This window comes from Leptonychotes weddellii, chromosome 5 (assembly GCF_054177405.1).
Source record: "Leptonychotes weddellii isolate Sample4059 chromosome 5, ASM5417740v2, whole genome shotgun sequence".
NCBI lineage: Eukaryota > Metazoa > Chordata > Mammalia > Carnivora > Phocidae > Leptonychotes > Leptonychotes weddellii.
In genome coordinates, this window is record NC_138373.1 from 78,771,396 (window position 1) to 78,793,035 (window position 21,640).

Here is a 21,640-nt window from a genome sequence, read left to right on the forward strand (position 1 = left end):
TCAATACTCAAGAAACAATCCATTTAAAATAAACACCTAAGAGGGGGCACCAGGGTGGCTCAGTCGGTTAAGCATCTGCCTTCAGTTCAGGTCATGGTCTCAGTGGGGAGTCTGCTTCTCCCTTTTCCTCTGCCCCTCCCCCTGCTTGCACTCTCTCTCTTTTTCTCAAATAAATAAATTAAATAATTAAATAAATACATAAACAAAATAAAGTAAACACCTAAGAGTTTTTCACATGCCAGTACCACCAATTCCCCTCCCAAAACACCCTTTGAAAACCATATATTATACTGCAGGGGCTAAGGAGAAGGTCTTTTTTTTCTCACTGATAGAAACAAAACTTAGAGCTCTTGGTAAATACTTACCTCATCTGCTAGCCAGTATTATTCTTTTGGTAAGGAAATAGACTTATGACACCCAGTAAGGAATTCCTCAAACTTCATAGGAAACCCCCAACAATGTGATACCATTAAACTAAAGTTCACTGAAGTGTAAGCCTAAGTAAAGCATATACAAGTGTCATTCTTAAATTCTTGTATCATCATTGTACATGTGTTGTTTTTACCACTTAGAGGCTACTTTTTTTTTTTTTTTAACTCAAAGACCATCATTCATGAAAAACCCTGAAATGTTTTCTTTCTTTTTTGTCCAATTCTCATTTACCTTCCTACCTAAAGTTATCCTCTCTCTTTCTTGACTGTTGTAAGCCTCTATTTCACTTTCATTGTATGGTCAATATTTTGTAAAAATAGCCCTTCCCTGGCTACTACAACTTTATTTCACAGACTTGGGAAATATGCAATCCTCTCCTCATTCTTTCTACTTTATAAATTCCTCAATGCACTCAAACCAGTAAGTGAAATTATCTAAATTTAAAAGTCCAAATATGGTTTTGAAGAAATAGGCTCCACAAATAATAAGTATTTGAGTACTTAACTTCTTAATTTAAACCTCTAAGCCTGACGCTCATGTGCTATTTGGTCACCAATGACCACCCAGCGAACCAGGGATCCTATGTTCTAGTACAAAATACCCTTCCCTTCAGGTGGTTTATTTTTAGAAAAGTGGCTATATTCATTCCACCTCAGATTTATTTCTGACATTGTAATAATGCAAATTCACTTTCCTTCTCAGGATCAGATCCAGCTTGAACAGTCTATAGTCCTTTTTCCTGCTTTTTCTGTGCAGACTGTCTCTATGTCAAAGCTCCATTCAGATACTTTGACAGTGGTTACCAAGGTTTGGGACACCTGAGCTGCAAGTGACCTAGGATAATCTGGGATTACCAACAATCTGAGTAGTTTCATGTAATTAGGTAGGCTTCAGAGAGAGGGCAATAGCCTTCATCCAGGCAATCCCTGTACTCACAATTATACCATGAATTTCCCAGTGAAATGTCCATTCATTCTTTGTCCATTCAATAAATCTTGCTAAGGGTTTTCTATGTGCCAGCAAACACTATATGTATGAAGCTGGATATACAAGGATGAACAAAACAGATACAATTCTTGTCCTCAGAGTTCTTAGGGGATATAATGACCTTCTTTGATATTCCTTTGAATATGCCAAGCTCTTACCATCCTCAAGGCCTATCATTATCTGTCTGGAATAATTATCCTCTTTGTCTTTGCCTAACTCCTCTATTTCAGCTTAAATGACCCCTCTTGAGAAGTCTTGTCCTAACCTTCCAATCTATTCTATTAGATCCCTCATTACATGTTTTCAAAGCACCCTGAAATCTTCTTCGTAAGACTTTATAATTAACATATGGGCCAATATTTGTCTAACATGGGCTTTTCAAAAATAAGCTGCTGCCTGGTGCACTTTCTATTGAACCAGAATAAACTTTTCTATCTTGTACTTTCTATTGAAAACATTTTAAGTCTCCTCTTTCTTCTAGGTGAATATTATTTTGAGTTTTTAATATGAGTCTTGAATTCTTTCTTTACACTTTATAACTCCACAGTTTATCCAAAGATCTTCCTTCATATGAAAATTTTATAATAAAATTATAATTCTCCAACCAATCCTAATTTTTGTATGTAAAATTTAAATGTTTTGTTTATATTTTTAGATACTAGCTTACGTTATTACAAATGTCCACATACGATATCTGTTTAGATATTTTCAACCCAGAATTCTGAATAGTATATACTCAATTTTTACCATTTTCTTATCTGGGAGACCCAGGCAAATATATATGAATCCACTATTTATTAAATGTGAAACTTTTGATTACTTAAGCCTCATTTCCTCATTTTAAAGTACCTGTAGTTTCTTTCAAGGGTAAGAAAAATAAATACAAAGTATACAAAGCCTCTAGCAATATATATAAAGTAAATATCAATTCCTTCCCACATGTGGAAGGAAAAAAAGGCACAAGTTCAAAAATGTAGCCCTCCATGAAATATAATACCAGTTTCCATGACCTAATCTGATTTCCTAAGAGAACAAGTCTAACTTTTTTTGGACAGTATTTCAGGTCACGTGTTGACAAACTTTCTGTAAAGGGTCAAGTGGTAGATATTTGGGGTTTGTGGGCACCATATATCTCTGCTGATATTCTTTATTTTTGTTTTTGTTTTTAATAACCTACTAAAAACGTAAAAATCACTCTTGGCTTGTAGAAAGAAAACAGCCCACTGGCTGGTGTTTGCTAATCCCCTGCTCTAAATACAAGTACTCATCAATTCCACCCTTATTTATCCTATTACCTGTATAATATTTAGCTTTTAATCAACACTCAACTGAAGAACTACTCTACTATTTATCAATGTTTCTGTTTAACAAATATCAATTAAACTCTTGTTTAGTTGTTTTTATGTAAAACCCTATGAGGTGACTGGCCACCTAAAGAAAAAGTGATTCAGGACATGCAATAAAAGAAGTACAAATAAAGCCTCCCCTCCTCCTTCCCCCACGCAGAATAAAGCTTCTGGAAGACTTCCTCTAGTGTCACCTCTCTCTTTCCTCTGTTTTGTGTTTTGTTTTTTTTTTTCTGAGCATACTACTAATCAGGATTTATAGTATAACCAATTTATGCTCATGACCTCAGATTTCTCATACTATAACCCTGTATTGAAATTGGTGCTAGTTTTCGTTCCTTTATGAGAATCTGATGGGGCTTCCTGTACCACAGAGTTAGAGGTCTCTGTATCCCAGAGTTAGAGGTCTCTGTATCCCAGAGTTAGAGGATCCCCATTGTTCATTCTCCATTAGGCTCTCTCTTTCCAATTCTAACATAACGTTATAAATTCACCCCCCTTTTATTCCAGTTTCCAACACAATCATTTCTCCTACTCAGCTCAGCTCACCTTATTGCTAATTGTCAAAATTTTCTCCCTTTTTATGTATTAGCCCCAGAAAAAAAACCCTGAATTAGGTATTAGAATTAATTTCTGTTATTGTTCTGCCTCTGACAATCTGTGCATTTCTTAGCCTGGGTACCTTTGTGTCTTCATTTATTACAGGGGTTGAAATAGCCTATGATGCCAGTCAGACACAGTTAAGTGTTGAGGAAATAACACATGCAGAAGTTATTAATTTATCATCTATAAAGTCCTCCGACAAACCACTAAAATCGAAGTCTCAGAAGTCAGACTTGCTTCTAGAACTGGCTCTGCCATTTATATTTATGAGTTATCTACCTTGGGCAAGATAATTAACCCTTCTAAGTTTCATTTCCCTCATTTGTAAAATACAGTATTGACATACTTTATAGGGTTGTATGAGGATTACGTGGCATAATCCATGTCAAGCACTTATCACATAGTGCCCAGCACACAGTAAAGGCTCAAAAAATGTTAAACATAATTATTATTATTTAAAGGTAAGATATATTTTCACTCCAGAGCCCACAGGCCTTTTATGTTTACTTCTTAGTCTCTACCTGCTTTTGAAGCTATCCATTTATTTCCACTGGTAAATTTATGTCCTTATTTTTTTTAAAGTCCTTTGGCATTTTGCTCTGTTGTACTGTGTTCCTCCTTACAGGGACTGTTTAGTGCCTTTCACCATCAAAAAAGAGGGAAGAGGAAAAGCGGAAATGAAGGAAAGAGAAAGAGAGAACCATCAGTTCACACTCTGTATGTTAACAATTAGTACAGCCAGTTCTAACACAACATACATATTCCTAAAGATCATGATGCTATGCAAAAATCACATCATTAAAAATCACAGGGCTTATGGAGAAAATGGGGTTACAAGCACAACACTCAAAAACTCTTGTCAGTGACACTTCATAAAAAAGAAAAGAACCTAACAGAGATCACAACACAGTTTTACATATGTTCAATAGTTAGAAAACCAATAAAAACTACAGTAAACATGGTACCTGACCTTGAAAAAGACCTGAAGTTTGCCTGTGGAATTGGCTGTCCAAAGGGTTACAGCTTGTGAGTTACTGTGAATGGGAAGGTAAAGGGTTATCTGAAAGTGGAGGGAAAATTATAAAACAAGATATAGGCATTTGTGGCTCACAATGTGCAATGAAGTGGGGTAGCTGGAAGATGTCTGAGGTCTGTGCACATGCATTTTGTGTATTCCTATGCGGCTCAGTTCGACCAGGTGGCACTTTCTGTGTTCACCTCCTATTTCTCAGATAAAATCACATATAACAAATGTGAAATTTACATTATCCTCAAATCGTTCCCTAGTACCAATAACATAGGAATAAGTTCCCATTTTCAAAACAAGCATTACAGCAGAACTGACCGTATTCATTCCCAAACTACAAATTCATGACAAATGTTCTCTGACTCAGAACTGTAGTCACGATCTACAGAGCCTGTGTTACTCTTCAATATCCTATCAGCCCAAAGTCTTTATCTAGAAAAAGTTGTTCTTTATCCATATTGAGTCATTAAACATGATCGAAAACATTTCTTAACTGCATCTTTGATGTCTCTTCAGCTTTCCCTTCTGGGGACAGCTCAGATTCAGACAGCCATGCCTAACTGTTTAGCTCCCTAACTGATCCCGTCCCCACATGTCCATTCCAACAGAGCAGTAAAATGTCTGGTAGTCAGTAACTCACAGTCATGTCATTCCATTTATTCAGTCACCACATATTTATGAGCATCTACTGGCTACAAGGAAAAACAGGAGAAATGTGATGAAATCAACTCTACCCATCCCAGTAAGAGAGTAAGAGACTTAACTCAGTGGATCAGTCAGTGTTATACAGGAGTTGTAAAATATTATGACATGTGTTGGGGCCCTTGGGTGGCGCAGTTGGTTAGGCGTCCAATACTTGGGTTTCTGCTCAGGTCGTGATCTCAGGGTTGGGAGATCAAGCCCCGTATCAGGCTCCGCGCTCAGCAGGGAGTCTGCTTGAGATTCTCTCCCTCCCCCTCATGCTCTCTCTCTCTCTGTCTCAATAAAATCTTTAAAATATATATTACAACATATGTAAAAATAACTGTAACACAAGATATAATATGAAGCACCTTATGAAATTGCAGGAAAAAAACTTTCAATGTTGTTAGAAGGAACCAGGAAAAATTTAATGGGGGTGATTAGTAGACCTATAGGATGAGGTGAATTTTGACTATAGGGAAAGACTTTCTAATTGCTGCAGGAGTAAAGAAAAAGGCAGGAAATGTGAGATATATATATAAAGCATCAAGATCAAGAAGCTTAGGGCATAAATTAAGATACATGACTACAAATAATAAGTTATATAACAGACTTTGAATTTTATCTGATGGGAAAGCCACTGACAAATTTTAACCAGAAGAGGACAACATCAGTTATGAATGGGCAAAGGGGAGCCCAACTGGCCTTCACAAATCCAGGCTTTGAATAAGTTAAGAGACTTCATTCAGAGTCTTTGGAATGCCAAGCTAGAGCGGCAGGAGGGCTTTCCCCAACAACAATCCCCAGCTTTGTGTCCAAGATTGATATTCACAGCTCTACTTAATGGATCCTAACTGTGTCATTTGGTCTGGCAAATTATATAAAATAGTGGAATAAAAAGAAATTACCTGCAAAATCAGAGGAAAGTATATTTTTAGAAACAATGAAGGAATAAAAGAATATAAGGCAACCTAATAGTAATAATAATAATATTATCAGATATTTAAATCTGATCATTAGGATTGTATAATTAGGAAAGGTAAATAATATGGTTCTGAATTACATCTAAACGTCTGACACAATGTATTTTTAATCCTCAAGAAACTGTATACCAATGTTCCCCAAAGCAGAGCCTTCTTAGATAAATGTTCATATAAGGTCTCAGGTAAGCTTAAGAAACACACACTCCATTTCAGATCAGATTCTACCTCGCTAAATACAAAGAGACAGTATTTCACATATTGCTTTAAAATTTTAGAAAATATATTAAGCATTAAAACTACCACAAGTTTCTTCTAATCATATTCCTGAATCTACTTTTTTCTTTTTTTCTTCTGAATCTAGTTAATATATTCTATACATAAGAGAGAAATGCCACAAATTTTAACTAAAATAAGAAATATATTTTCATATAGCTGAAAAATCCAAAATATTTCATGAAAAAATTAAAAATACATATACAAACCTAAACTCTAAAATTAAAAAAAAAAAGTTTGGGTGTTTTTTTGTTTTTTTTGTTTTTTAGAGAGGGAGAGATTGAGAGTTGAGACAGGGATTTGGGGAGGGACAGAAGGAGAGAGAGAGAGAAAATCTTAAGGAGGTTCTAAGCTCAGCACAGAGCCCAAGGAGGGGTTCAATCTCAGGACCCTGAGATCTGGACCTGAGCCAAAATCAGGAGTCGGACACTTAACTGACTGAGCCACACAGGCATCCCTAAAATAAAAAAGAATTTTTAAAGAATAATTGTTTAATTAAATTAGAACTATCCTACAGGGTAAATGATCAAAAGACTATATGAAAATCTACTTTACAAAAAAAAAAAAAGAAAGAAAAAGAAAAAAAAAAGGAAAATCTACTTTGTTATATCACCTGCACAAAAATTTTATACAATTCAAGTAAACTATTACTTAAAAATCTAAAATATAATGAGCTAATTTTTGTCTGCTTCAAACTCCGAGGCAGTACCTTGATGAATTAAAGAAACATGATTTCTCTGAAAAATAAACTGGAAAGGAAACTTCTCTACACAATTTATTTCAGAATTATACAGAAAATGAGTATAAACATCTTATCCTCTCCAAAGTCATTTTCTCTTATATGTAATTTACTTAAACGGAAGAAAGTGTTTCCAAGCCTATCTGTAGAAAAACAGAAACCACTTTTAAAACACCCCAGGTATAGTAGATGCAGGGATATCCTCCTTAAGGTGAGAACAGGTCAAAAGACAAAATACTTTACGTACCATTCCCAGAGCATATATGAATTTTTTTAATGTTTTATTTATTTACTTGAGAGAGAGTGTGTGAGAGAGAGAGAGAGAGAAAGCGTGAGGGAGAAGCAGGCTCCCTGCTGAGTAGGGAGCCCTATGTAGGTCTCAATCCCAGGACCCTGAGATCATGACCTGAGCCGAAGGCAGACGCTTAACCGACTGAGCCCTGAGGCATCCCTATATATGAAATTTATCTTAAACATAACACTGACACTTGCTTTAGAATTTGGCCTCTAAAGCTGACCAAAGCTTTGCAACAAGGTTAAGAATAACTCAAGCCATAAACATCCCAAGGAACCTCACCTGTGTATACTACCAAACATCTATGCACATGATGTTTGTATGGGCAGTTAAAGTTTCTGGTGTAAATTGATAATGTTCCTTATGGTGTAGTCTTAATAATAACAGTCACATTAGAGGAAAATCAACATATCCACGAACGTACTTCAAAAAAGAGCACTATAGGCATAACCATGGCATCTGAATTCAAGATTGCATTACATTTCCCAGCACCAAAACAGAGATGCAACCAGTTATTTACTCTAGTTCTCCATCTAGTTTATTGTGATACAATATTAACTCTTGTTTTTAAATAGTGTAAGTCTTAACCTTGCACTTAATCACTAGTAACAGAACAAGGAAATGACTCCTCCTGAATAAAATTAAATGTAACAAATCTATAAGAGCTACAAAAATAGATCTCTATATAAGAATTATATATATTTCTCACTAAGCTCAAATTTTATAATATAAAACAATATAACATAATTAAATTTTTTGAAAGAGCTGTTCCTTAAAAATTTCCATTAATTGACTATTTAAATGTTTACAAGTTCCATTAATATACATGGGTTTAGGGGAAGGAAAAAAAAAAAACTTTAAATACACATATTCACTACATTTTAGGTCCCAAGCAAAATGTTTACACAGAAATTTGGCAGTGTTAAGTCTGTGGACTCAAAGCCAATAACAACCTAAGAAAACTGAACTTGGTTAATAAGCAAATTTTCATAGTACAACTAACACCGTATAAACAATCCAAAGAAGTTAATATTTATAGGATAATCACAGTATTTTGCATATCAGAATAATTTAAAAGTAACTTTAAGAAACATTGATATATTATGTCTGTGCTTCCTCAACTATTATTAGTCAACAGATTTCTTCTTACCTACAATCTGGGGGGTGGAGGGGGGGATTACTCTCTTAAACACATGACCTAAGAGAAGGAAATCCTTTAAATCCCCAAGAGGCAGGACTCAGAACTCTGAGGAACCTGAGGTACCAATTTCAACAAGTTCAGAATCCACTTGGAATACCAAATGGGAATTTAAAATATTGTCAAAAGGCTACCTGGGACTAAAAGTATAACTGCATGTTTCAAGGTCTACAAATATCCTCTGTAATAATTATGCCTCTGAGAGCCCTCCTTAGCAAAGTAAATATTCACAAACTCAAACTTACCTACCCACACAATCCAGGCAAGACTCCTCTAAGCGATCTTCCAGGCAATACCGAGAGGACATTCCTCTCAGTTCCCTCTTGGTGCCAAGTGACCTTCGGCATATCAACAGAAAGGGTGGGACTCTAAGCTTCAGTTTCAGCATTGTACTGTAGTGAACAAAGTTTCTCCTTTGGTTTCTCTAGGGCGTTAACTAAGACTTCCTCTTCTCGTTAAGTAAGTAAACACAACCACTACTACATGTCCAACTCTTCCCTAAGGTGATAGAATAAAACTTTAAATGTTGCAAATAACAATGGCTAACACTAATTGAGAACTTACTATGTGCTCTAAACTAATATTATACGCACAGACACTATTATTATCCCCATTGTAAAGAGGTGGAATCTGAGGGATAGAGGTTAATAAGTAACTTGCAGGAATTCCAGGTACAGCGATATGGTTAAATGAGCTAATGAAGAAGACCTTCCACCAGAGATGCCCAGAAAAGATGAAAAAGAGTATAACAAAATTTTAAAATAAATACACAGCTTTACTTACAAAAAAGAAAACCCCCTGGTACTAAACCAAAGCTAGAACCACTGGCCAAAACGGTATGCACAAAAGCAAATACTGCCAGTTAAGGCCTCCAGGAAGGATCACGGATGTCTCTTTAGCACTTAAGTATAACTGAAATTGGTAAGGAGATGCCCCCTCAAGTAAGGATAAGGAGCTCAGAAGAAAGTATTCTCTCAGGAGAAGAGTTAGGCTAGATTTCTGGCCCTGCTTTTCCTCAACACGGGGTATAACCTACCCAACTGTACTCCGGTGGTCATGTAAGGGCAGAAGAAGAGATCTCAGGCACACAAGGTATAAAGTTGGTGTGGAGGTCCTTTCATAAAACCAGAGCTATTTTCAAAAGGCTGCAATCACATTAAAAAATGATGAGGAGAACAGGACAAAGCTACCCACTGTCTTAATAAACGTCAAGGGAACTTGTCTCTGAAATCTGGATAAAAGTGCAAAGGAAATGCTACAACCAGAAATTAAAAGCCCTAAGCCTGTGTCACAACAATTTTGAAGTCTGAATTTGTATGAGAATCGTCAAGCTAAGAAATTAGGATAAAATTGGGTTCTGCGCTTATGATATCCCTAGAGTATCTGGAAGAAACAAACATGAAACCACTTTAGAGTAACACTCCATAAACAAGTCCACATGGGATCTCTAAAAGCTAGAAAAACCAAACCAAACCAAAACCGAAAAACAATCCCCACTGAAGATGAGCCTGTAATTTAGAAATTACAAAATATGTAAAAAATGATTTCCTATGATTGCGCCATTAACAAGTATACCAAACAGAAAATACAGCACTCAACTAATTTTGTAATGTGAAGACAGAAAAACAAAGCATTATTATTAAGAAACGGAGGAAGAAAAAAAAGCCTATAAAGAATAACTGAAAAAAAGGTTTTACAAAGACCATACAGAATTTATATGCAAGATATACACATTCTCTGCATAGAGCACCCAGAGTTCTCATCAAGTTTCTATAACTTAAAAAGAGAATAGCGTTAGTATAGATACACAGAATTTTAAAAACATACCTAGAAAAACAATAGTCAATGCAGGAACTCAGTTGTATGGTAGGATCTATTCCACACCAACTTTCCCTCTCTACTATTTCTGACCACTCTGCCCTTGCAACTCCTCATTGCTGGAAATTCTGACCCACCCCCCAGTCCATCGCGAACCATCTCCAGCACCCGTGCAAAAAGGATGGAGTGGAAACTGTGATGTGCCAGCCAGATCCCCTTTCAGGACTGAATGATTTATTCCCCTACTGTACTGCTGCCAGCAAACAGCCCTCAGCTATCAGCTCTCTTGAGAACGACCTTGGCTGAAGATTCTCCTCACACAAGCTCTTGCTCCCTTCCCAGGGCAGCCCACACCTAAAGACTGGTTGACATGGGGAGTATAAAGACTTGGCCCTCTCTCCCCAACTGGAGACAATGGTGAACAGCCATCAGTATTCAGAACTCCCCATTGGGTCAGATCTCCATTAAGACTGCACAACAGGGGCGCCTGGTTGGCTCAGTCAGTTAAGTTTCTGCCTTCGGCTTACGTCATAATCCCGGGATCCTGGGATCGAGCCCTGCATTGGGCTCCCTGCTCAACGGGGAGCCTGCTTCTCCCTCTCCCTCTGCTGCTCCCCCTGCTTGTGCTCGCTCGTGCTCTCTCTGTCAAATAAATAAATAAAATCTTAAAAAAAAAAAAAAAAAAAGACTGTACAGTAGCCTAACTTCTCTTCTGCCCACTACTGGTTTCTCCCTTCCCTCCCACAGGGGTTGATCCAAAGAGCACTTTCTAAGAAACTTCCAGCACACTAATTTTCATCTCAGAGTTTGTATCCTGGGGACCCCAGACTGCAACAGAAGAGCATCATAAACAAAAAGGACAGGATATGGGGCAGCACTTTAAAGGAGTGAGAAGAGAAAAATAATAAAGTTTTGAAACCAATGAGGAGAACACTAGAAAGTGCTAATATCTCTTCGGTGAGATCAGTAGCACAAGGGAAAGCCTTTTTCAAAATAAATAGTATAATCACAAAATTCCAACACAACATTTCAATTGTCTTGCTGAACTTGAAAGCCAAAAGGGATCTTACAGGGTATACCGATTCCGACCCATCTTTTTAAAGATATCATCTCTTAGGTCCGTGGATCTGCTAAATGCCAAAAATGTCACTGCTTAGATATGGGCCATTTATACTCCTAAGACAGTCATCTTCCTAATAATAAGTTACTGGTACCTTTAATTCCCAGCTGGAGAGCAAGGTTACCAGTAGAGATGTATGTATGCAATTTCCATCTTCCTTCAATAGTCATGGGAAAATGTGCAGCAACCAAATCTATCATGTTCCAAAAAAAAGTATTTCTTATGGCTACTTCTGGTAAATGCTCTCTCTTAGGACGGTGAGGAAATAAAAAAACACCCATGAGCCTTGTTTACATTTGTCCCATGGTCCAAGCAACAGAATTTTGATATACCTTTTGGTTCTAAACCATCAGTAAAGATGTTAATGATGGCTTTATAAAAGATTAATCTGGTTCAGGCTGGTATATAACTAATCATTATAAAGAATACTAATAAGAAACTGCATGGACTAAAACCACATTCACTCATATGCATGCTCAGGATGCCAAATACATGGGACCAATCTAAGCAAGGCTCCCAGGTATTTGTTGATTGTCTCACCCTTCTACCATAGGGCAGATTACCAGAAGTAGCCATGAGAAATATATTTGGAACACAGAAGATTTGGTTGCCATAGGTTTCCCTCTAACTACTGAAGGAAGCTGGAAATTGTACACCCACAGCTCTCTACTGGTAACCTTGCCCTACATTCCACACTTCGTAACCACAAAGACAGAGGCAGACAAGATAAGCTTTAGCAAAACCTATCAAGTAAGACCACTGGATTGGCAATGACAGGAAGTCATTAACATACATTATTACGGCAGGCAAGCAGAATGGATCAACAATGTCACAATACATTCACTTTGGGATTATGGCAGAACTTCATTCTCAGTTCCTTCATTCTCAGTTCCTGTACATCCTCAGTTCAATCACAGCTCCTCGTCTGTCATTCATTACTTCCTCTCCTAAGAATCACCATCTGCTTTGTCTTCTGTAAACCACCCCTTCTGCTCCTTCTGACTTTAAAACTCTTTTTTAATGGAAGAAAGAAACTAATATGTTACTAATCTGAGAAAATCCAAAAGAAGTTTCTAAACTCTAAATTGCATATTGTCAAATCTCAATTACATACAAGTTAAGCTAGCTAGATTCATATGGGTAGAACGATCAACCAAATGCTTTAACAACTTATCTAGAGATGAAGTAGCAGTGCAATATAATTCATATTTGGGGAGAATCATATAAAATTATTAATATAGGCATACAAAAGAGCAAATATGCATGGCATGTGAATGAGACGAAGAACCAACTTGTTCTTATGAAAAAAGACTGAATGAGTTACTGTCATTTTGGAGCCACTGTTTGGGCACAGAATCTGGATTAAAGGTGGAAAACAAACAAACAAACAAAAAATATGATGGACACTTCTCAGAATGAATAAATACAAACAGCAGGACCAACAATATTTATTCTTTATATAAGTTATGTAGAAGAGTGGTAGCATAATTAAATTTTCAAGTCTACAGATGGCTTGAGTCTCTTGTAAGTTAGGAAAATACTGATTTGAGAAAAATGAACTGCAAAATTATGTAACAGGGTAAATAAGGTAAAATGGTAGTTTCACCCTAAACTGGTAAAGTTTAGGTATATACTCAGGGAAAAATCACACAAATTCATTTGGTTATGGATTTTAAATGTCATTTTTCAACCTAGGAATCACCATACAGTTCTGGTAAGTCACATTCTTGTTTGGCAATTACATTCAAAAAGAAAAAAAATTAATGGTGAAAAAAAATGATTTCTCATTTTTATTCGTGTCCTATAACCAAAGACAAGTAGTAAAGTGTAAAGATCTCAGCACTAAGAAACTGAAGACTTGTGTTTATGCACCAAGTCTGCCACTTAATAGCTCTGTAACCTTGGGCAAGTAACTTAACCTCTCTCGGCCTCCATTTCCTTACCTGTAAAAATGTGAGATCAATGAGACAAATTTGTAAGTTCTCATTCAGGTCTATTCTAGAACATTTACATAGTTCAAAGTTAAAAACTGAAAATCTGCTTAATTAGATTTTGGCTAAAACATAGTAAATGGCAGTTTTATACTTTTCAACATAAAATGGTAACTTTTCAGAAAAATGAAATCACTGAATAGTCATGATATCTACCAGCTGAGCTATTGACGGGTGCTAATAATCACAATATCTAATGATAAATGAGGAAAAAGTATTAGCTGCTTATGAGAACATCTGTCAACTTGAAACAACACTTTTCACAGAACCTTCAATTTATGCTGAAAAATTCTGATTTAAATAAACTCTGCTAAAGCGCAATAAGTATAAAGAATTTCTGGGAGGCAGGAAAAATGGAAACTTCTGGCATATAGTGACAGTATTTCCTATCATTATTAAGATTTCACTCAGAGCTTCCTCATTTCACCTGATTCAGAAGGTGCTAGCATTCCACATAATTGGCTCAGTGAATGCCTATCAAAAGAACTGACAGGATGTTCCTTGTAAAACACCATTTTTTAAACACATCATCCCCCACGACCTGTGCTTTCCACAAAAAGTTAAACTCTAAAAAAAAGAGAAAAAAATGATAGGACTACTTCAGTTTATTAAAATCATGGCGTGCTTCTGGATTTTTAAGTGCCATTTGGAAAGAAAAAGGCATTTCATTTAAGACTACTAATCCTTTCCAGAGTATTTTTACCATAACTCTGTAATACAGTCAAGAAATTATCACATTAGCTAGGTAATGAGACTTAACCTAAAAACTATAATCATGTGCTAAAGCACTGGGAATAAAGTCACAGAGGAAGAAAGGCAGGGGGGCAAATCAGCAAATACAGAACATGAACTACAAATGCTCCTAAGGTACTATTTTATCAAAAAATCAGCAGAAATGCCCAAGTTTAATTTCAAAGCGTATACCTACTGAAATACTGCAAAGAATCGTCATATATATCCTTGAGCAAGCCGCCTTGAAAAATTAAATCAGGAAGCATTACAACAGACAGAACGAAATGCATGGTTTCATTGTAGCAGTTTAGAAAAAACTGTATAAATAGCTGTTAGAATGACTTAGCTTAGGTCATCCTTCAAAAATAAAACCTGCAATTAAATTTGCACATCAAGTGATCCTTGAAGCTCAAATGTTACAAGTAGGGATGGTAGAGGGCACTTAAATCAGACAAGCTGCACAAAGAACTGGAGTCACAGAAAGAGAAGCCATTATAGCAAAGCTTCAACATGATCTGAAGCTGAATGTCACGGTATTTCATATACTGTGATCATATCAGATACACTGATACGAAATTGCCAGAGGCTATAGCCACTTTAAAAGCAATTTAACTTCTTTGAATATCACTGGACTAGAGTTTGCACAGGCAGAAGAATATATACTGATATGGCCTTTGGCTGAAGTGTTAATACAATGAAAGTTTAGCCTGGTTGGGCAAAATATTAAGGATTACTTTCAAGTTTATTTTCAGTGAATAAAATATTGATCCTCCAAACCAATTCTTAATCTTTGTTTAGGGTGCAGTTTCAAGACCTTTCAATGACAATTCTAACACTAGTATCTAATTCCTTTGTATTCGGGACATGGGGCTATGGGAAACAGATTCAATAAACTTATGTCAAGATGTGAAATGTGATGGTCAAAAGAGCCATGGATTCGAAACCTAAAAGCTTAACTTTTTCCCCAGGCTCTACAATTTAGTCACATGACCTGAAGCAAATCATTAATGTAGGCCATAGAATACAGCCGTAAACAACTCAGGTTCATGTGCAAAACGGGTACAAAGACCAGTGCGGGCGCTGACAGCTGTCTGACTTCGGCCAAGTGACTCCACTAAGTCTGTTGGCTTGTCTACGAAATGAAAATAATAGTATCTTCTTCAGAGGCACTGAATGGAATAACGCATGTAAAGAGCACAGCATGGTGTAAAAAAGTGGTTAATTAATAAACGGTTAGCTTAAAAAAAACACCACTACTTCTCTGGGGTTTTTTTACCTTTTAAGTAATCTACCTTGGATGTTGTCTTAGAATAATTTCCTGTGCTTCATGTCGTCTTTATCAGGTCACTGATTACTTAAGAAAACTAAGCTTTCTCCATTTTAAAAGAATTTTGTTGGGGTGCCTGGGTGGCTCAGTCTTTAAGCGTCTGCCTTCGGCTCAGGTCATGATTCCAGGGTCCTGGGATTGAGCCCCCCGCATCAGGTTCCTGCTCAGCGGGGAGCCTGCTTCTCCTTCTCCCACTCCCCCTGCTTGTGTTCCCTCTCTGTCTCTCTCTCTGTCAAATAAATAAAATCTTAAAAAAAAAAAAAAATTTTGTTCACAAGTAGGTAACCTAATGTATTTGCCTTTAAAATCTTTTTTCACTTTGGCTAAATAGATAATTAAGTATTATTTTATAGTCACCTGTGATCCTATTTGGTCAACAATCCAAACCTTTTGGTATTTTTGACAAAATTCCCAAAGTCTTTTCAAGATCAAATTGATAAGTTTCCCAGAGGGCCCTCAGAAAATCTCAAAGAATTTGTCTCTCCTCTTATAAAAGAGAGATGATAGTATAATTAGGTTTATTTGGTATGGTAAATTCCATGGGAAAGAATGCCAAATAAGAAGTGTGATAAACACTCACCGGTTATATGTTTATGGATATATCTTATTAATATAGGTATTCCAGAAGTTGTACAAAGTTCACAGAAACTTGTCAATACACTCTTTGTCTGGTTATTACCTTAAATTATTGTATACCGCAGAAATAACTAAATTTTCCTATCAAACGAACTCTCATCAGATTTTAACCATGACTATTTCTAAGTCTTCTGTCATCCACAGAGCTACTGTTCTGCTCTGATTCCTTCCTGAAAGTGTTTACAGTCATCTACTATGAGAATGCTCCAGGATGGCATCACTTGAAAAACTTTAATACTATGCCACTGGAATGGGTAAGAATTTCCAGAACTAATGAAGAAACTGATGGATCCGTAAACCTGGTAACCAAAGATCAAGCAGAATAAGAATTAATTATAAGGGATGAATGAACTGACGTGGATGATTTTAACTTTTGTCTGAAGCAGCACTTTTGTTTTTTAATGCTATATTTTTCAGATTTAAGGAAACCTTCTCCTCTTAGAATTTGAGGATTTTGAATCCACTAAGAATTTGAAAACTCTTAGTGAGTATTCTTATTTTCATGGCAATATAGTTATTTGCATACGTTCAATAAGTCTTTCCTCCCTATAACAAGACACCATTGTAAACATTGGTTATATTAGAAAGACTTTGACTGGAATGCCATATTTGAGAATGATATGCACAGAATGTGATATGACTGGACAGCTTTAAGGAAGTAAGGTTGGCTTTAAGGAGCCAATGCTTATAAAGCTCCCCTTCTAAAAACTGACTAGTAGCTTGCTTATAGGATTTCTGCCTAATAGGTAAGTAAGGAAGGTCACTTACTAGCAGAATCTAGGAACCTCAAGATATTTGGGGGACCTCAAGAATAGAGGAATCCACCCACATCTATAAGTGTTGCAGGCAAAATCTGACAGGGAGTCATTGGCTTGGTCTCCTAGCCTCAAGAGGCTTTTAAAAGTCCAATCTCAGATTCCTCATTAGAAGTTCCAGCAAAGATGACTTTTAAAAAGCATATATGGTGAATCATTCTTCTTGCTGCACTGATATAATCAGGCCAAGTTAATGAAACAAGACTTATTTTGCAAACAAATTGGTCTTACTTAAACTATCTTTGATTTAAACAGGGGTGACTACAGACACAAAAATTAAGTTTCAATGGAAAATTAGAGTACATCCGCATGGGTATTAAATTCTAGTCCTCTTCACTGTCTTTAAGGTTTTGTTATCTACCTAGAACGTGCCAGATCCTGATTTCTTCTAGTCTCCTCCAATACCTAGCCACAATTCTCCAAACTAATGCTTCCAATTTTTCTCCTGCCCTGCTGACTTGGAATCACTAAAAATTAAAAGTGTCTCTTTCCCAAAGCCCAGCAAGTTGAAGCTGGACAACTTGATATCGTCCTCAGAGAAATCACCACAACAGCTCATGGTGGACAACCTTCCTGCCTGTTGCTCTGTGGACCACTCAGAAAGTTCACCAGAGCACCTGATAGCATCACCAGAGACATTCAAACCCCAAACCAGGAAAACCTGCCAGATTACTACCATCTGCCCTCACCCATCTAAAGATGCTTTGAGTCAAATATCTATAAATATTCTTCATGACTAACTGCCCTCTGGATTCAAAAACCATGTTTATGGTTTGTTCTAATCATTAACCTTTTTTTTTTTTTTCCTTTTGTCTCCATAGAAATATCCAGGACAGAGAAACTGGTTCAATGTGCTAAGGGACAATCCAGTAAATCATTTTCTAGACTGAGAAAGTTCTTGACGAAGTTTCCGATGGGGGAATGAATGACATGGTGCAGGACATACTACCCCCACAATATGGCACTTGGGCAAACTGAATATTTTAAGGCAAAGTTTAATTTGTCAGTTTAATTTGCAGATCCAGCCAAAGACCCTAAGAGGGTTGAGGTAAACTTTTTCCACCCCTACACTCCACAGATGCTATCCTTCACTCTCACCAAAACTGCATGTATATCACTTGAAAAATCTATCCCAATTTGACAGAGGAAATTTTTTTACACAATTCTTAGTTTAGCAGTGATCCCTTATTAAAACACTTTGCCCATAACTTCAAATTTTTCTTGCTGATTTTTCACTTTTCTTTTCTTTTAGATCAACAGGATTCATTCTGTTAGTTGTCAGAATAGATTTTTTATTGTGTATGTATAAGGCATAAACATACGTAACATTTATCCTCTAGACCAAAATAAACATACACCTTGCATTTACGTTGTCAGTGTCAAGTTCTAACTTAAAAAACATAATGTAGACCTATTCTATATCTGCATCTTAAAAAAAAAAAAGGTAGTAGGTTAGGTCTTTCGGTAATCTCAATAATGTCAGATATTATTCCCTAAATTAAGAACCACATTTGTATTTCTTTTTTAAATCTGATACATCTGGCAACACTTTCTATATACCTGCCCAGATTATTCTAATTATACTTATTTTTTAAAGATTTATTTATTTATTTATTTATTTGAGAGAGAATGCCTTGGCGGGGGGTAGGGCAGAGGGAGAGAGAGAATCTCAGGCAGACTGCAGGACAAGTGAAGAGCCCAACTCCTCGATCTCAGGACCCTGAGATCAAGACCTAGGCCAAAATCAAGAGTCAGAAACTTAACCAACTGCACCACCCAGGCACCCCTATTCTAGTTACATTTAGTCCAAAACCAAAAGTGCCTGTTGGGTAACTGCCAAGTTAAGATCATTTTACACATTAACCTAATGCCACCTTTTCCATCTTAAAGACGGCATACCTTAATTTTTACTGTAAACACAGAATTCCGTTTTTAAGATAACCAATATGTTGACTATGCTAGTATTAAAGCATCATTTCATTTATGTAAGGATGCCTATTGTCATTCTTTCTTTGTTTCCTACTGACTTTGAGTATTACAGTATTCATTCACATAACAGAAAAGTTCTTTGGCTTCTTAATAAGAAATCAAAATATAACCCATGAGTCAGTCAGTCCCTAAGGCTTATGAAATTTCAGAACTTGATGTCAAAATCTAATCCACGTTTCAGATTCCCAGGATAAACTGTGCACTTTACATATAAGATGTATTTCAAATACCACCCAAAAATCTCCATTAACTGACTTCAACAATAGGGAAGACTAAGATGCAGAAAGAACAAGACAGCTTTTCTTTTCTTTTTTTTAAAGATTTTATTTATTTATTTGACACAGAGAGAGACAGGAGAGAGGGAACACAAGCAGGAGGAGTGGAAGAGGGAGAAGCAGACTTCCCGCTGAGCAGGGAGCCCGATGCGGGGCTCGATCCCAGGACCCTGGGATCATGACCTGAGCCAAAGGCAGATGCTTAACGACTGAGCCACCCAGGCGCCCCCAAGACAGCTTTTCTGACTGTTAGTAAATTTTGTTGAAAGTTTTCTCTATCTTTAAATATAGAAATTAATTCAAATCAACTATAATTCTATTTTAAAATTTGGCTGCTATGATATAGTGAGTACATTTAAGATAGTCGCTTACATGGATTTTCAGTAGATTTTTACACAGTTCTTTTAGAAAGACGCATACATATGCATAACTCCCACACAGATTCTCCTGGCATTGCTGCTATTTTGTAAAGGGGCTCGTTTACAGACAACTCAGTATCTGCGAGTAATAGATACTGCTTTCTTGTTAAAACCTCTCAATCCTCAAGGTTTCCCCCCCAAAATTAAAATAGCGTAAGATGCATTAAAATAATGAATCTTCAGTTCAGTTTGTATCATTTTGATTCATTTAACAATGAAATAAAATTCAGTATCGAAACAAAAGATCACCTAGGTATCCTGTTAGGGAACATGAAAAATACTTTGTTTACTTCAAGAACAAACAGTATTCTGCACTCAATTAGGATACCACTAGCCTAGGGATCCATGCCAATAAATTAAGATACGCCAGCAGATCTTCTACTTGCCTGCTAGATCTCTAAACCAATTTGTATTCATTTACGGGGACTGTCAGTAATTATAGCAGCAACATGCTTCATCTCTACCACTAACTTTGCAAGGACTGAAATCCTTCCCAGAGAGTGTGTGTACGCACACATTCTATAGTTACATAGCATTTTCACTTGCATTATTCTTAATTCTTTTACTTTTGTTACCTTATCAAAAAAAAAAATTTTTTTTTAAAGATTTTATTTATTTGAGAGAGAAAGAATGAGAGAGAGAGAGAGCACATGAGAGGGGGAGTGGGAGAGGGAGAAGCAGATTCCCTGCCGAGCAGAGAGCCCAATGCGGGACTCGATCCCAGGACTCCATGATCATGACCTGAGCCGAAGGCAATCGCTTAACCAACTGAGCCACCCAGGCGCCCTGTTACCTTATCAAAAATTATACAATGGGGTTACACTAGTGACTCTCAGTCATACGGTGCCTCAACCACTACTCAGTACTGACCTTGGACATCAGACCTGTAGAAATCTCACTACAACAGCCCTGATCACCACCAAAGAACAGAGAGATGGGTGAGGGAAAAAAAAAAATACAAATGAAGGGGAAAATATGAATTTTAAAAATTCCTAAGCTCTGTCAACAGTGTCTTAAACATTTGTTGGAAGTTCGTCTCATGTAGTATTGAAGGGGAAAGGAAAACTCTTCCTTTGTCCCCTTCCAGGTTCTTTGGCTGGTCTAATAATTAAATTGACATAAAACAGATTAACAGGAGAATAACAAAATAAATCCATATGTATGGAAGCTCTTAGAAATAAGAGCTTCAAAGAAGTAACCAGAAACAGGCAGCTTTTATATGTTTTAGACAAAGAAAGAATGTACTTGTGAGGAAGTGAAAAGACAAAGGGGTTTGGGCTTGGGGTAGGAAATTAGTAAAGAAGTAGTAACAAGGTTTGTTTATACAGCCCTCTCAGACTTGAATTCCCTCTCTTTGGCAATAAGGATGCTTTTTACCCTCCAGGTGCAGGGAGGATACCCTTCACATGGGGAATTTATTTCCTGCTTTCAGAGGGAGAGAAGAGAGTCAGTGTCCTTCTCGTATGGGCTATTTCTTAAGTGACTTTAATTCACAATGATCAATATGCCAAGGCAGTATATTTTGGGGCAGCCTGCCCCAAACCCATCAGTAGGCTGACTGGTTCATAAAAAATACAGAATTTTCCCTTTAGGTTGTATTAGAGATATAGATACACATACTAAATAGAGTTTGCCCTTTAGGTTTATCTGTATTACAGATCTACATACACATACTAAAAGCATACAAGTAACACAGGTATATGTATAAACATTGAACACAGCATAAATCTAATTAAATCATACTTATGTATAAATGAAAGGTCAGAAGACTTTAATCTGATAGCCAGTGAGGAGTCAGTCAGTCATGAAAACTGAATAAAAAGAAAGGTTTCAGTAAGCAAATTGCCACTTCTTTTCCAGTAAGGATAGAAAGGCTTTGTGGGGAGTTTAATATCTGAAGATAATTCCACCACAAAAATTAAAGAGCCTGATAAAGCAAGAAAGATTGTTTCTT

At 36.6% G+C, this 21,640-nt stretch overlaps 1 protein-coding gene across 5 annotated transcripts in view; it reads right to left on the bottom strand.

The window, feature by feature from the left end:
- EPS8 (EGFR pathway substrate 8, signaling adaptor) overlaps positions 1–21,640 on the bottom strand; it is a 175,711-nt gene that overhangs the window by 87,768 nt on the left and 66,303 nt on the right. The window contains exon 1 of one of the 5 annotated variants that reach the window (XM_081821299.1): positions 8,810–9,326. The exons of 3 other annotated variants lie outside the window; for them this stretch is intronic. The gene's annotated coding sequence lies outside the window, so the exon portion shown is untranslated. Of the gene's footprint in view, positions 1–8,809; positions 9,327–21,640 lie in introns of those variants that run through there. One more of the 5 variants, XM_081821297.1, reaches the window with a different exon arrangement.